This window comes from Triturus cristatus, chromosome 10 (genome assembly GCF_964204655.1).
Source record: "Triturus cristatus chromosome 10, aTriCri1.1, whole genome shotgun sequence".
NCBI classification, from domain to species: domain Eukaryota; kingdom Metazoa; phylum Chordata; class Amphibia; order Caudata; family Salamandridae; genus Triturus; species Triturus cristatus.
The window spans coordinates 686657223-686671948 of NC_140593.1; positions in this window are offsets into that span (position 1 = coordinate 686657223).

The window sequence follows — 14726 nt, forward strand, 5'->3', positions numbered from 1 at the left end:
TCTGCTTTCACAATCGTTCAAACATCTTACATACAAAGTTTCGGATGGTCATCAAAATGTGGGTAAAAAATAGAAGATGTCATTGTCTTTGTAAATCTCATAATCTGAAAAACCACTCCATCAGTACTATAAAATCTATTACTTACCTCTAATGCACTTACATCTGAAACTCTCCTCAAAGAGATTAAACACAGCAAAGTTGCCTTCTTACCATACAACTGTTGTAAAGTTAGAACTGTCGACCTCGAAGCTGGGGAAACAGGTTTCAGTCTCAGCAACGACACTCATCATCCTGTGATTCTAGGCATATCAATTAATCTCTCCATGCTAAAAAAAAATATTGTGTTCATCTGTAACGAAACTGGAGCTCATATACAGCACTCTGATAACTTTGGTTTGAGTTTGCGCTATATAACACTCAAAACAAAAAATACTTATTTGCAGTCCATCATTCAAACAACTAGAAAATCAAGTTGACATCCCACAAACAAGAGTACCTTCACAGAGGAGGTCTCTGTATGTGAATTATTTTCATTACTCTACATATTAATGGTTCCCTACCTATGGAACAACCTCCTCCTGGACCATGGCCCTCTGCTACTGCACACCTATAACAATTTATAGTTCTATAGCTGAAACCTTTTCCAAATAACAAAGACAAAACATGTGAAAGTGCTTACAGAAGATGCCTTCACATGTTCTAAATCCATGTCCATGCACCAACACATCCATTTCTTCCATGCTCCAACATATCTGTTCCAAGTGACCGGAGCTTAAGACTCTTTGAGAAACTCCTGAGCCTGTTGTGAAAGCTATTAAATTGGTTTTTTCCCTTCAAATCTTCCAAAGAAGAAGGTTCAAAGCCCCTTCTAAGACCAAAGGGTGGAACTATCATTCTGGCCCTAACAGCAACTCCTGCAAGTTCCTATGTTGCCTCCTTACCTATTGCTTCAGTCAAAAGGTTAATAGTCTCGCTGGGTATATGTAGAAGTGTTTACAGGTGATAATATGATAATTTCTATACCTGTTGTGATAATCTGGTCTACAAAGTACATAGCATGATATTTGGAATAGTTTTTTTATCTTATCATTTAACCATTTGCTACAGTGGCATATCTGGGGGGCCTGCCCCAGGCGCAACTTTTTTGGGGGCGGTGGCACTTCATGAAAATAAAAAAAAAGAAATCTACTTACATTGCTCTCGCCGAAATTACTCACCTCATATGAGCAATTTCGGCAGCTCAAGGTAAGTGATTTTTTTTACATTTTATTTCCCCTCGTCATCGTCTGTCAACTAGCCCCCAACCCCCCGCTCTTACCTGCCTGCCCGTCATTGGGCAGCAAAGCTCAGCGACCACCCCAGGCAATAAAAGCTCTAGCTGCACCACTGATTTAGTGCATTTTTTCAGTTTTAGAATACTTGTATTACTTGGTGACGAATTTCAATGACTGACAGACATTTTTCAGGATTTTATAGACATGATAATTGGTTGATTGATTATTATGCTAAATAATAAATAATTATATAATTAATATATTTATATTTGTATTCAAATTATTTTTATTTGCAATTTTTGATTTGTGAATTGTGTTATTTTTTTATATTGGTTTAAATCAAATTTTTATTATGAAACTCACATTTTGGTGCCGATTCCGATCCTGTAAAACCCGGGTACAAATGGTCGTAAGGAGCGTTTTCTCCGTCCGACTCGTACCCGGGAAAAACACCTTACAAACTCGCAAGTACGATTCGCACAGAAATACCATTTCCGTACGAGTCGTACAAAATACCGACCGGCAAAAAAATACATGCAAATCTGAATCTGGACAGCGCGTACGCGACGTCCGGACGGAGTCAGGCAGCGTTTTACGGACCAGCAAGTACGATCCGTGCCTACGTCACTCCGCACCGCTATTTTTTTACGGCAGCCAAAAACTCCCGGGAAATTGAGGACGACGCGAAGAAGGAGCACCGGTACGCGACGGACAGTGATGGACCCCAACCTACGCGTCATCCTGGCCCTCATAGCCTACGACCTCGTGTTCAGAAACCGATGCAGATGCCGCAGAAGGTGAGAACAACACCCAGGGGCAAAGGGTGGTGGGGGGGCTGGGGCAGGAAACATTACCCCCACCCAATTACAAATATACATATGTCCTGCACAGAAATGACCTCCAGGCTCTGGTCACTGGGGGGGGCGTGTCCACCAATCCCTACCTACCTCCACAACGGAAGTGGTTGTCGACTTGTACCCGTCACCACTACAATGGTTGTACGGCCTGTACCCACGCCCCCAGAGCATGGGTACGGGCCGTACCACGCGTACCCCTACGTCACTGCCACAATGGTGGTATGGCCCTTACCCACGCTCTGGGGGCGTGGGTACGGGCCGTACCACGCGTACCCCTACGGCACCACCAAAATGGTGGTACGGCCCGTACCCACGCCCCCCAGAGTGTGGGTACGGGCCGTACCACGCGTACCCCTACGTCACCGCCACAATGGTGGTACGGCCCGTACCCACGCCCCCCAGAGCGTGGGTACGGGCCATACCACGCGTACCCCTACGTCACCGCCACAATGGTGGTACGGCCTGTACCCATGCTCTGGGGGGCGTGGGTACGGGCCGTACCACGCGTACCCCTACGTTACCGTCACAATGGTGGTACGGCCCGTACCCATGCTCTGGGGGGCGTGGGTACAGGCCGTACCACACGTACCCCTACGTCACCGCCACAATGGTGGTACGGCCCGTACCCACGCCCCCCAGAGCGTGGGTACAGACCATACCACGTGTACCCCTACGTCACCGCCACTATGGTGGTACGGCCTGTACCCACGCCCCCAGAGCGTGGGTACGGGCCTTACCACGCATACCCCTACGTCACCGCCACTATGGTGGTACGGCCTGTACCCACGCCCCCCAGACCGTGGGTACGGGCCGTACTACGCGTACCTCTATGGCACCGCCACAATGGTGGTACGGCCCGTACCCATGCCCCCAGAGCATGGTCATGGGCCGTACCACCTGTACCCCTACAGCCCCATTACATGATGGATACAAGGCGTACACACGCCACGGATGTAGGTGTACGGCTTGGTGCAGCACATCAGCTGTAAATTGGGGGTGGTGTATGCCCAGGACAGCAGTGTACCACAGCAAGGGCGCAAGTGGGTGGGTGGGTGGGTGCAGAGGAATACCAGCAGTGGGCAGGGACATCGGGGTGGGTGCAGAGGAATACCAGCAGTGGACACAGACATGGGGGTGGGTGCAGAGGAATACCAGCAGTGGACAGGGACATGTGAGGGGTGGGTGCCCATCACTCCCAGCAGTGGACAGAGACATGGGAGTGGGTGCAGAGGAATACCAGCAGTGGACACAGACATGGGGTGGGTGCAGAGGACTCCCAGCAGCGGACAGAGACATGGGGGTGGGTGCAGAGGAATCCCAGCAGTGGACAGAGCCATGGGGGTGGGTGCAGAGGACTCCCAGCAGTGGACAGAGACATGGGGGTGGGTGCAGAGGACTCCCAGCAGTGGACAGAGACCTGGGGGTGGGTGCAGAGGACTCCCAACAGTGGACAGAGACATGGGGGTGGGTGCATATCAACACCAGCAGTGGACAGAGACATGGGGTGGGTGCATATCAACACTAGCAGTGGCCAGAGACATGTGTGTGGGTGCAGAGGACTCCCAGCAGTGGACAGAGACATGGGGGTGGGTGCAGAGGACTCCCAGCAGTGGACAGAGACATTGGGGTGGGTGCAGAGGAATCCCAGCAGTGGACAGAGACATGGGGGTGGGTGCAGAGGACTCCCAGCAGTGGGCAGAGACATTGGGGTGGGTGCAGAGGACTCCCAGCAGTGGACAGAGACATGGGGGTGGGTGCAGAGGACTCCCAGGAGTGGGCAGAGACATTGGGTGGGTGCAGAGGACTCCCAGCAGTGGACAGAGACATGGGGGTGGGTGCAGAGGACTCCCAGCAGTGGACAGAGTCATGGGGGTGGGTGCAGAGGACTCCCAGCAGTGGACAGAGAAATGGGTGTGTGTGCAGAGGACTCCCAGCAGTGGACAGAGACATGGCGGTGGGTGCAGAGGAATACCAGCAGTGGACACAGACATGGGGGTGGGTGCAGAGGACTCCCAGCAGTGGACAGAGACATGGGGGTAGGTGCATATCAACTCCAGCAGTGGCCAGAGACATGGGGGTGGGTGCAGAGGACTCCCAGCAGTGGACAGAGACATGGGGGTGGGTGCAGAGGAATCCCAGCAGTGGACAGAGACATGGGGGTGGGTGCAGAGGACTCCCAGCAGTGGACATACATATATGAGTGGGTGCAGAGGACTCCCAGCAGTGGACAGAGACATGGGGGGTGTACATCATTATCAGATGACCACAACTCCATGGGTGTATGTACGCATCCCTAACTTTGGACAATGATGATAGTGCCATTTCAACACATCACTGACAGCAGTGTCCCACTCCCAGGAGGATGGATGTATTTCCCCCACTGCATGACACACCACATGTGGGTGTGAGGACAAATAACACATGCATACCCACCCCTGGCAGATGCAGCACAATACACACACTGACATCATGCCACAAGACTGTATAGTCAGAATGTTTAGGTGCTGGGCCAGCCACCAAGATGTTGTCTGTCATGGAAGAATAGGGTGGAGTTCCCACAGATACAATGCCCACACTTGTGAGTCAGGTGTTCAAATACCCAGCAGAACAAGTACCATATGTGTGCTAGGCTGGGATTACACACATGCATTGTGAGGAAAAGGGACAATTTCTCCATGAAGGCATGGCAAAATACTCTATACACAAGTACAGTGAGTACCAAGGATGGCACTGACGATGCAGCCGGAGACATTGCTGAGCAGGCATGGCCAGAGTTGAAGGGATCCATCACCAACAAAGGAAATGTAGACACAGGTCAACACAACAATTGTGCAACTCTCTGCAGGGAAGACGTCAGGTGCCACAGAGGAAGGAACACTCCTTGGGACAATGTCTCCAAACACAAAGAGCATACACAACAAAGAATCTTTGCAGAGACCTTGTGATGGCACGCAGATATCAGGTTCCACCCCATGAGCAGCAGACTACAACATTTCCCTGAAACATAACACATTCCCACAACCCCAACTCCTGTAGCATCAGCATCAACATCAATACCTGAAATGCAAGACTTTTCTAACGAAAATAGAAAATGCTTTATTCCGCATGCAAATAATAATGTGTAAACGAGACTATTCACAAAGGCCAATGGCCAGTCCATATCATCAGTCCTTGGGGGGGGGGGGACACATGGCCATGCATCTCCCCTAGATTGTCTGCACATCAGAAGACTCTGTGTCGTCGACTGGGGGGGGCATCATGTGGGGAAGGACCAGGCACCACAGGGACAGGAGGGGGAAGGGTAGGTGTGGTGGGTGCAGGGACGGACGACTCCACCGCAGCGGGTGGGGCAGCGCCAAAGGTGGAGGTGAGCTCGGCGCTGCACACTTCTGCCAGTTCTTCAAGCGTCTCCCCTGCACCCGGTGAAACAACAGGCCCCAAGGAGGGGGGGGTCGGAGGGATGGGTTGCAGCGCTACTGGGGGAGGTGGTGGACAGGCTGGGGGACTTAACTCCCCTACCCGTGGAGTGCCTTGACCGTTTCCGGCCCGGTGAACTAGTGGGGCTGAGGCCCAGCCCAGCAAAGTAGGCCTCCTTCTCCGAATCTGGGGCAGGGGAGCCAAGGGGAGTGACATTGGAGGGACTGGGGAGTGAGTCATGTGGACGAGGACTGTGGCTGCGTGCCTGCCTGTGTGCCCCAGACCCAGTGGGTGTGCCGGCTTCCCCCTGAGTGTGCGTGTCAGGAGGTGTGCGCTTGCCCTTACGTGGTGGTGTGCTGCTTGTGTCTGGTGGGGTGCGTGTGTGTGGATGTCTTGGTGTGCTTGGGACAGGCATGGGTGTGGGACTTGTGGATGGGGCAGGGGTAGGGGGGGAGGCAGCGCTGCAGGTGACTCACTACTGCTGTCAGTGACGAGTCCAGGGACCTCAGCAACATCCGTTGGTCAGACATCGCTGATGACATGCCCTCCATGTACGACACCATCTGGGTCAGCAGTCTGGTGTGGCCATGGAGGACAGTCAGGATCGATGTCTGCCCAACTTGCAACTGCCGCTGAATGTCCACAGACTCGGCAGTGAGGGCAGCAGGGGGGACAGGGGCAGGGGGTGCGGTGCCTGGCACGAAGGAGACACTGTGTGACCTAGCATGGACAGAAGGGACCTGAGCAAGTGGGAGGGCGGTGATGGGAATGAAGGGGGCGGGTACGGATGGGGTGCTGCTGCCAGCTGTTGGAGCAGCCTCCGCCCCCTTAGGGAGTTCAGCCTCGGACCCATCAGCCTCGTAGTCAGTGTTGGTACTGGGCAGGTCCTCCGCCTCACTACCCTCGCCCTCGGTGCCACTTGAGTCCACCGACTCCTCAGCAGTGGTGGCACCACTGCTCGATCCCTCCTCCACGTCCGTGCCGGTGTCTCCCTCGGTGTCCTCCGATGATGCTGTGGGCAAGGTGAAGAGACAGGAAAAAATCAGTCACCTATATACATCTGACACATGAGTCCAAACAAAATAGGCAACAGTGCATATCAGGAAAGGCATCATGAGTAACATCTAGAATACTCCCCACATATGTAAGCCCTGCTCTCCCCAGTTGGTTGACCCACCATGCCACTTGGAAACAATGAAAATTAGGACACAACAGCAAATAACTTGAAATCACAAGATCATGAGAAGCTAGTGTCTGGGATCAGTTGAGCACAGCAAGACTATGAAGGCATGCCACCTCTTGTTCACTGTGAAACAAACAGTATTGTCGCACCCAAGGCCAAATACCACATGCCAATGCAGAAGGTGCCCCCACACTCAGTGAGTACTTTTGAAACCCCAAAGAAATACATTGTGACTCCTGGAGAATCACAACCCTTTACACAATGGACATGTCTAGAATGTGTGAATGTGGCACTCTGTGAACACAACACATGTGTGTCTGTATAGCAGAAGTCACACAAGGAGGTGCACACCAAACTACATTTACACAGTCATTGTCTGAGCTGCCAGATTCATTCAAATCAGCCACTGTTAGGCAGAAATGGCGTATCAGTAAGTACATATACATGGCACCACGGTGGTCTGGATGACTTGACACTCGTAAGTTGGTATCAGCAACAACCAAGGACTAACCCAAATGCTACCACACTGTGGGAACATGTATATGTATGAACTCCAAACAAGTTTTGTTCAAACAGTGCCTTACTTTAAAATGTGCCAGCGTGTTCCTGGAAAGTGTAAAGGTGGTGTCTTGTGCACTTCCTTGGGAGACATCTGTCATGCAGGCACATCATTGTCCTTCACAACAAAACAACAAGGTCAAGCATATGAAATATTGAGACATGTTGACGGGTGTAGTGAGTGCCAATGGACATTTTCTCTGAGTAACAACTTGAATAATGTAATTTGTCACATGGCTATCCGTCACCTGATCACACAGTTGGCTACACATATGACCTACTGACTGTCATCTGGAGTGGCACACATGTCCACACCCAGGACAATGCATAAGCTAATGGGCCTGCAATTGTTTAGCAAAAAAGCCTAGCTGTACTGTGGGTTCCCCCTCATGGCAAGCCAGAATGTACCCACAGATGTCAGCACACAAAGTCACAACTGTGTAGCATCTGAACCATACGCAGGTGCCAAAAATGTACAAGCAGGATACATGATTGTCAAAAACTGACACAGGCTACGAAGCACGAACATTAAGCACTGGCCAACATCACGGGGGCACTGCACGATGACTTTCTGTACTGCGAATCATCACACACAAGTCAGAACTGGCAATGAAACATCAGGGTTGAACATGTACGCCCCTCCCGCACACACCCACCCATACCTGGGTCAATGTGACTGATACCGATCAAGAAGTGACACCTCTTATTCAGGGTTACAATAACTGTGCTTGAAAACTAGCTTCATTAACACAACATCACCTTGTAGGGCTACCAAAACATATTGGTCACAAACAAACATCAACAGATTGTTGTGAATAGCCACACAGGCACTGCCCAGTGTGAGTATGCACAAGCAACCTGGTGTATCCCTGTCCAGTGGACAAATGTATCACACATGTGAAAAATACTACCTAGGCCAGGGAAAAATGCCACAGAGGCAGAGCAACGCTGAACCCACAGTGAATGTGCACAGTGTTGGATGACACACATGAGTAGGAGGGCAGGCTGAGTCAGGGGACTGTAGTGGGCACACAGCTCCATGATCCTGGAATGAGCTGACTGTAACAGGAGCAACCGTCCCGGCACTATGCATGTATCCCACTCATGCACATCATGTCTGAGGTCACAACATTGGTAATGCATGCTGCAAGTCTGTTCATTTGAAACCTCACACTCCTATGTTGAGACTCAGCATCAGTGCCAACAATTATGCACCCCCAAATGACTGAACAGGACGGGGCACAGGCAGACCACCCCCACACATGATGCTGAAAGCAGTGTGCACCTTGATTAACTGGCAGCCTAGATGACCATGCGCAATAGTGATAACACACAGACCAGGTAACACATGTCAAGGAGGGGAAGGGAGGAAGAACAGCACAGGTTGACTTGGGGGAACAGAATATGCACTGCACATATATAGCCTGGCAGTGTATCCAGGCGACTGAGCAGCTACAAAAGCTGGCGACACACAACAAACACACATGTACCTACCCCCTTCCTGCTGCTGTATCTCCTGTATCCGCCTATCCAGGTCAGGGAAAACCACCGCCAGGAGACGCTTCATCTGGTGGGTCAGGCGCCGGTGCCCGCCATGCTTGCGAGGAGCCTCCTCCTTCAGCATGACCCGGGCAATCCTGCGGGTCCAGCACCGGATGTCCTGCCATCTCTTCCTCACTTGTGGCAGGCGCCGACTGCGACCCTCCACCGATTGCACGGCCTTGACGGCATCCTTCCAGATCTTCCCCTTGTGGTAGGCGGTTACCTGTGTGGATGACAAAGTGGGACAACATCACTACACCTGCACCATGTCACAGAGACACACATTTGAACATCTTTGATTTGTTGAACAGGGCATAGTATGCTGGCAAGTAATAGCACCTTAGTCATAGGGACTTTTTCCACTTGGGACGCACCAATGCACTACATGGCATAGTAAGTACACAGGTGGCATGAGGGGTGCGAAACAATCCCTGATCATGGCACACACTGTGCATCCCAAGCAACACAAGGCTGATGGACAGCACCGCAAAGCAGTCACATGCCCCAGGCCACTGACGAAACCTCAGCAGAGTACACAGACACACACAGGCACACATCAATCACCTGCCATTGGCAACAGCGGATGCAAACCTCACTCTGCACATGTGCCACTTGCCAGGGGGGGGTCACAGGTGTGGGGCTAGCTCAGCAAGTCAGACACACAGCACGGCTTACTTCTCACATCAAATGGATTGGCAGTTGCCTCCTCCATGCAGCTGTGGTGCAACACTCCACATAGACACTCACCCACATGACAAGAAACATTCACACACATCAATGTCCAGGGGGCGTACACATCATTTGGACACTCTCACCACTCTCACGACAGCTCCACTCAACTCTCACACACATCTGTGGGTGCAGTCACCTGTCACACCGGGGTGACCACTGAATCACCTCAGGACAATAGAACAAGAATACCCAAGAGGATTAGGCTGGCTGAATGTGCCATGCACTATGCAGTGAATGTCACAGTAAGCACAATGCAAGTGAGGAGTGCACACATTAACTACATCAAGCCCTGCATGAGAGACATAAGCCATCCACCCCCCCTGGGACCCACTCCAACCAACATTGCATGTCAGTCACACCTGGACACAATGCCAGAAGTGACAGATACAAAATTGGTGCACAGGCAAAGGTAGTGGAGTCAGCACTCACCTGCTCCCCTGGTCGACCTTACAGCATGGGGTACCGTGGGAGGATCACATCCAGCAGGGCCTCGTTCTCCTCCTCGGTGAAAGGCTGGGCCCTCTCCACAGTCCTTGACATGGTGCCAGAGGGAGACAATGCAGCAGCAGTGGTATCGACTGACATGTTGTGCAGGCAAGTGCCCTCCCATGGGTTCTGCCTGCCTTATATCTGCCTTGCTGGCCTATTTCATTTACAGGAGTACAGGGTGATTGGTCAGGCTCATTTGCATCCTATGTTTCCTCCAATCCCTTTAAACATGCACCAGTGACAGCCTTAGCATCTTTCGAATTTGCAGCATCATGTCAAGTCAACAACCACTTTGCAACAATGTATAATGTGGCCAACTGCTTTTTCCAGACCACATGATGTTAAATTTTGAACTTGAAACTCGGTATCCATGACAACCAGCATGCATTTAGGCCCTAATACTTGTCCCTCATGTGGCCCCATTGTAACTCTTAAATCCCCACACAGGTACGGCGCGTTTCACACGTACCCCTAGGGCACCATCACTACAGTGATACGGGCCGTACTCACACGTGTACGTGCCCTACACGCGTGAGTACGTGCCATATCACTAGGGCCTACGGTAACACAACTATAGTGATAGGCACGTACTCACGCGTGTACGTGCTCTACACGCGTGAGTACGTGCCGTATCACTAGGGGCTACAGTAACACAACTATAGTGATAGGCACGTACTCACGCGTGTATGTGCCCTACACACGTGAGTACGTGCCGTATCACTAGGGCCTACGGTAACACAACTATAGTGATAGGCACGTACTCACGCGTTTACGGGCCGTACAGGCGTGAGTACGTGCCATATCACTCGGACCTACGGTACCCCAACTATAGTGATAGGCACGTACTCACGCGTGTACGGCACGTACTCACGTGTGAGTACGTGCCGTATCACTAGGGCCTACGGTAACACAACTATAGTGATAGGCACGTACTCACGCGTGTATGTGCCCTACATGCGTGAGTACGTGCCGTATCACTAGGGCCTACGGTAACACAACTATAGTGATAGGCACGTACTCACGCGTGTACAGGCCGTACACGCGTGAGTACGTGCCGTATCACTCGGACCTACGGTACCCCAACTATAGTGATAGGCACGTACTCACGCGTGAACGGCACGTACTCACGTGTGAGTACGTGCCGTATCACTAGGGCCTACGGTACCCCCAACTATAGTGATAGGTACGTACTCAAGCGTGTACAGGCCGTACACGCGTGAGTAAGTGCCGTATCACTCGGACCTATGGTATCCCAACTATAGTGATAGGCACGTACTCACGCGTGTGTGAGTATGTGCCGTATCACTAGGGCCTACGGTACCCCCAACTATAGTGATAGGCACGTACTCACGCGTGTACGGGCTGTACATGTGTGAGTACGTGCCGTATCACTCGGACCTACGGTACCCCAACTATAGTGATAGGCACGTACTCACGCGTGTACGGCACGTACTCACGCGTGAGTACGTGCCGTATCACTAGGGCCTACGGTACCCCCAACTATAGTGATAGGCACGTACTCACGCGTGTACGGGCCATACACGCGTGAGTACGTGCCGTATCACTCGGACCTACGGTACCCCAACTATAGTGATAGGCACCTACTCACACGTGTATGGCACGTACTCACGCGTGAGTACGTGCCCTATCACTAGGGCCTACGGTACCCCAACTATAGTGATAGGCATGTACTCATGCATGTACGGGGCGTACACACGTGAGTACGGGCCGCACATGCGTGAGTACGTGCCGTATCACTAGGGCCCACGGTAACACAACTATAGTGATAGGCACGTACTCATGCGTGTACGGCCCGTACTCACGTGTGAGTACGGCCCGTACACATGCGTGAGCACGGCCCGTACACACGCCCTCAGAGCGTGTGTACTGCGTTTCACAGCTTACACTGGTGATAGGAGGCGCACACGAAAGGAATGGAGGTGTCAGACTTGCACAAGGCTGGACATCAAGTCATTGTCAGTGCAGTCCTTCATGTGCAGGGCCTAGGTGTGTCAGGCAGTGATGTGGCACATGTCTCCTCATGTTGTGGCACAATAGATGTGTGATGAGCTGTTTACACATGTCATGTGTGATGGGGCACTATGTGGCACACTTCCCCTTCACACTTTGCACATGTGTGCATGTAGGACACACGTGTCAAGCACTGCATCGCTGGTATGGCACAGTCACCAACACCCGCAACTGTCCCCTGATGCCAGGTACACGGATAATTACACCTGACATGTGACTACCAGCGTGCCACGATGTGACTATGTCATGTGTGTGTCATGTGTTCCCATGAGCTTGCCGTTAGTGTTCCGTCAACTCCATCTGCTGTTGCAGCATCCAGCATATGTCTGTGTGCATATGTGCATGACACACATATACGCACACCATGCCACATGTGGACTCACACGTTACATGTGTCATGATGGTTCGAAGATGACTTCCTGACATGAGGCAATATCTGGGTTGTCTCAATGTCTGTGTCATCAGTTTTTGACATGTACCCCTTCATGGAAATGTGTGTTATCTGTCCTTTTTCAGATGACATGTGACCTGTGCGTCTAGACTCCCGCCAGCTGTCTGTATGAGATAACATCCTTCAAATGCTGATATGTGGATGTCTGTCACTCATGTAATGTGTCTGGCTGGTCACTTACACTGGCCCACAACTATTTTAATGGCATGTCACATCAACATTGCCATGCAACTATTATGGCTGGCTCTTCGTAGGAGTATTACCTGGCTGGCCTACGTGTCCTGGATGTATTGCACAGACCAGACTCTGTATTAAGCAGATGTGTATTAGCTGTTGAACATGTGCTCACCTCAGTGACATTGGTGTGGTAATGTACTCACTCTTCGTTATTCCTTCCAAATCTCTGCAGGGCACCGCCTCTCCCCAGACAAATGCCAGACCTGGATGCCATGCGTGAACATGACTGCATACGCAGATACCGCTTCTCGCAAGAGTTGATAGAGAACTTAACCCGCCGTCTTGAACCACACCTCCAACCACAACACAGGTATCCTACAGCTCTGACCCCCAAGATGAAGGTGATGGCAGCCCTACATTTTTTTGCCACCGGCACGTTTCAATTGACCATAGCTGATGGTGGTGGCATGTCCCAGACAATGTTCAGCCGTGTCCTGCATGATGTTTTAGAAGCCATGTTGGTGCACCTGGATGAATTCATCCATTTTCCCACTCGTGAGCAGTTGACACGTGTCAAGGGTGAGTTCTATGCCCTGGGAGGGATGCCTCACGTAATTGGGGCCATTGATGGGACACATGTGGCTTTGGTACCACCACAGGCACAGGAGGTAGCCTTTCAGAACCGCAAACATTATCACTCTATCAATGCCCTTGTGGTGTGTCTGCCTAACATGTCCATTTCCCATGTCTGTGCCTGTTTTCCAGGGTCCGCACACGATGCCTACATCATGAGGCGTAGCAGGGTGCCAGAAATGATGCTGCAGCTGCACGCGGAACGAGCATGTCTTGTTGGTGGGTATACTCTGTTAGTCCTGTGTTTCGTGCTATCTTTGTATCTTACGGCATCTCCTGACCCACTTCTTCACATGATATTTCCATGTAGGGGACTCTGGCTATCCCAACATGCCATGGCTGATGACGCCTCTCCGCAACCCCAGAACAGCCGCAGAACACTGGTACAATGACACCCATGGGCAGACGAGGCGCGTGATTGAGAGGACGTTTGGACTCCTGAAGAGCAGATTCCGGTGCCTCCACAAGACCGGCGGCGCCCTCCCATATGCCCCGATGAAGGTCTGCAAAATCTTCATTGTGTGCTGCATGCTGCACAACATGGCAGTGGAGAAGGCCGTGCCACTCATCCTTGATCCGGATGAGCAGGATCATCCACCCGTGGAGGATGAAGGGCTTGGGCACGCGGCAAGTGAGGATGAGGATGAGGATGAGGATGAGGACATCCGAAGTCAGCTTATCCGCAACTTCTTCTCATAATGGTGAGTCCCTGTGTCTGAGTGTGCACGCTTTGAGCCTTGTGTGGCATGTGTTGCAATATGTGTTTCCAGCTGACTGTGTGCTAAGTGACTTGGAGGTGTGTTCTGATGTGTCATTCAAGTGATGATGTCATTCCACACATTTTAGCTGGGACACTAAATTTTTTAGGAGCATGGTGACAACATCATTCCTGTAGAGTACATGTACAAGTCTGCGGATTACTAGCTCTTCGCTGACTTGTTGTGTGTCTGTCCTCCCCAGGTTCTTGCGGCTGTCGTCTGCTCATGTCATCATTGCCCTCCTGCTATTCCTCATGAGTATTGCAACGTGCTGGATCAGAGTTACATGCACATGCATGGTGAAAAGTCATTTTGGGTAAGGAGTGCAGCAAGGCATTTTGTGAGTGGTACGTGTTTGTGATATGTGGGGACTGCTCCTGTGCATGTTGTGTTACCATGCATACATGTCGACTCACCATGGGGCACATGACGCGTTGCATGGCTCCCATGAATTGATAGTCACCCTTCCTGACAGTCATCTGTAATGGTTTGTGGATTCTGATGAAGGCATCAATGTGTGTATAACCTCCCTCAGGAACATACGGGATGCTAATGGTGGACATAGTGTGGGACATCCCCATATGAGGCTCAATGGGGAATTGCAGACTCTCTGTGTGCAGCAA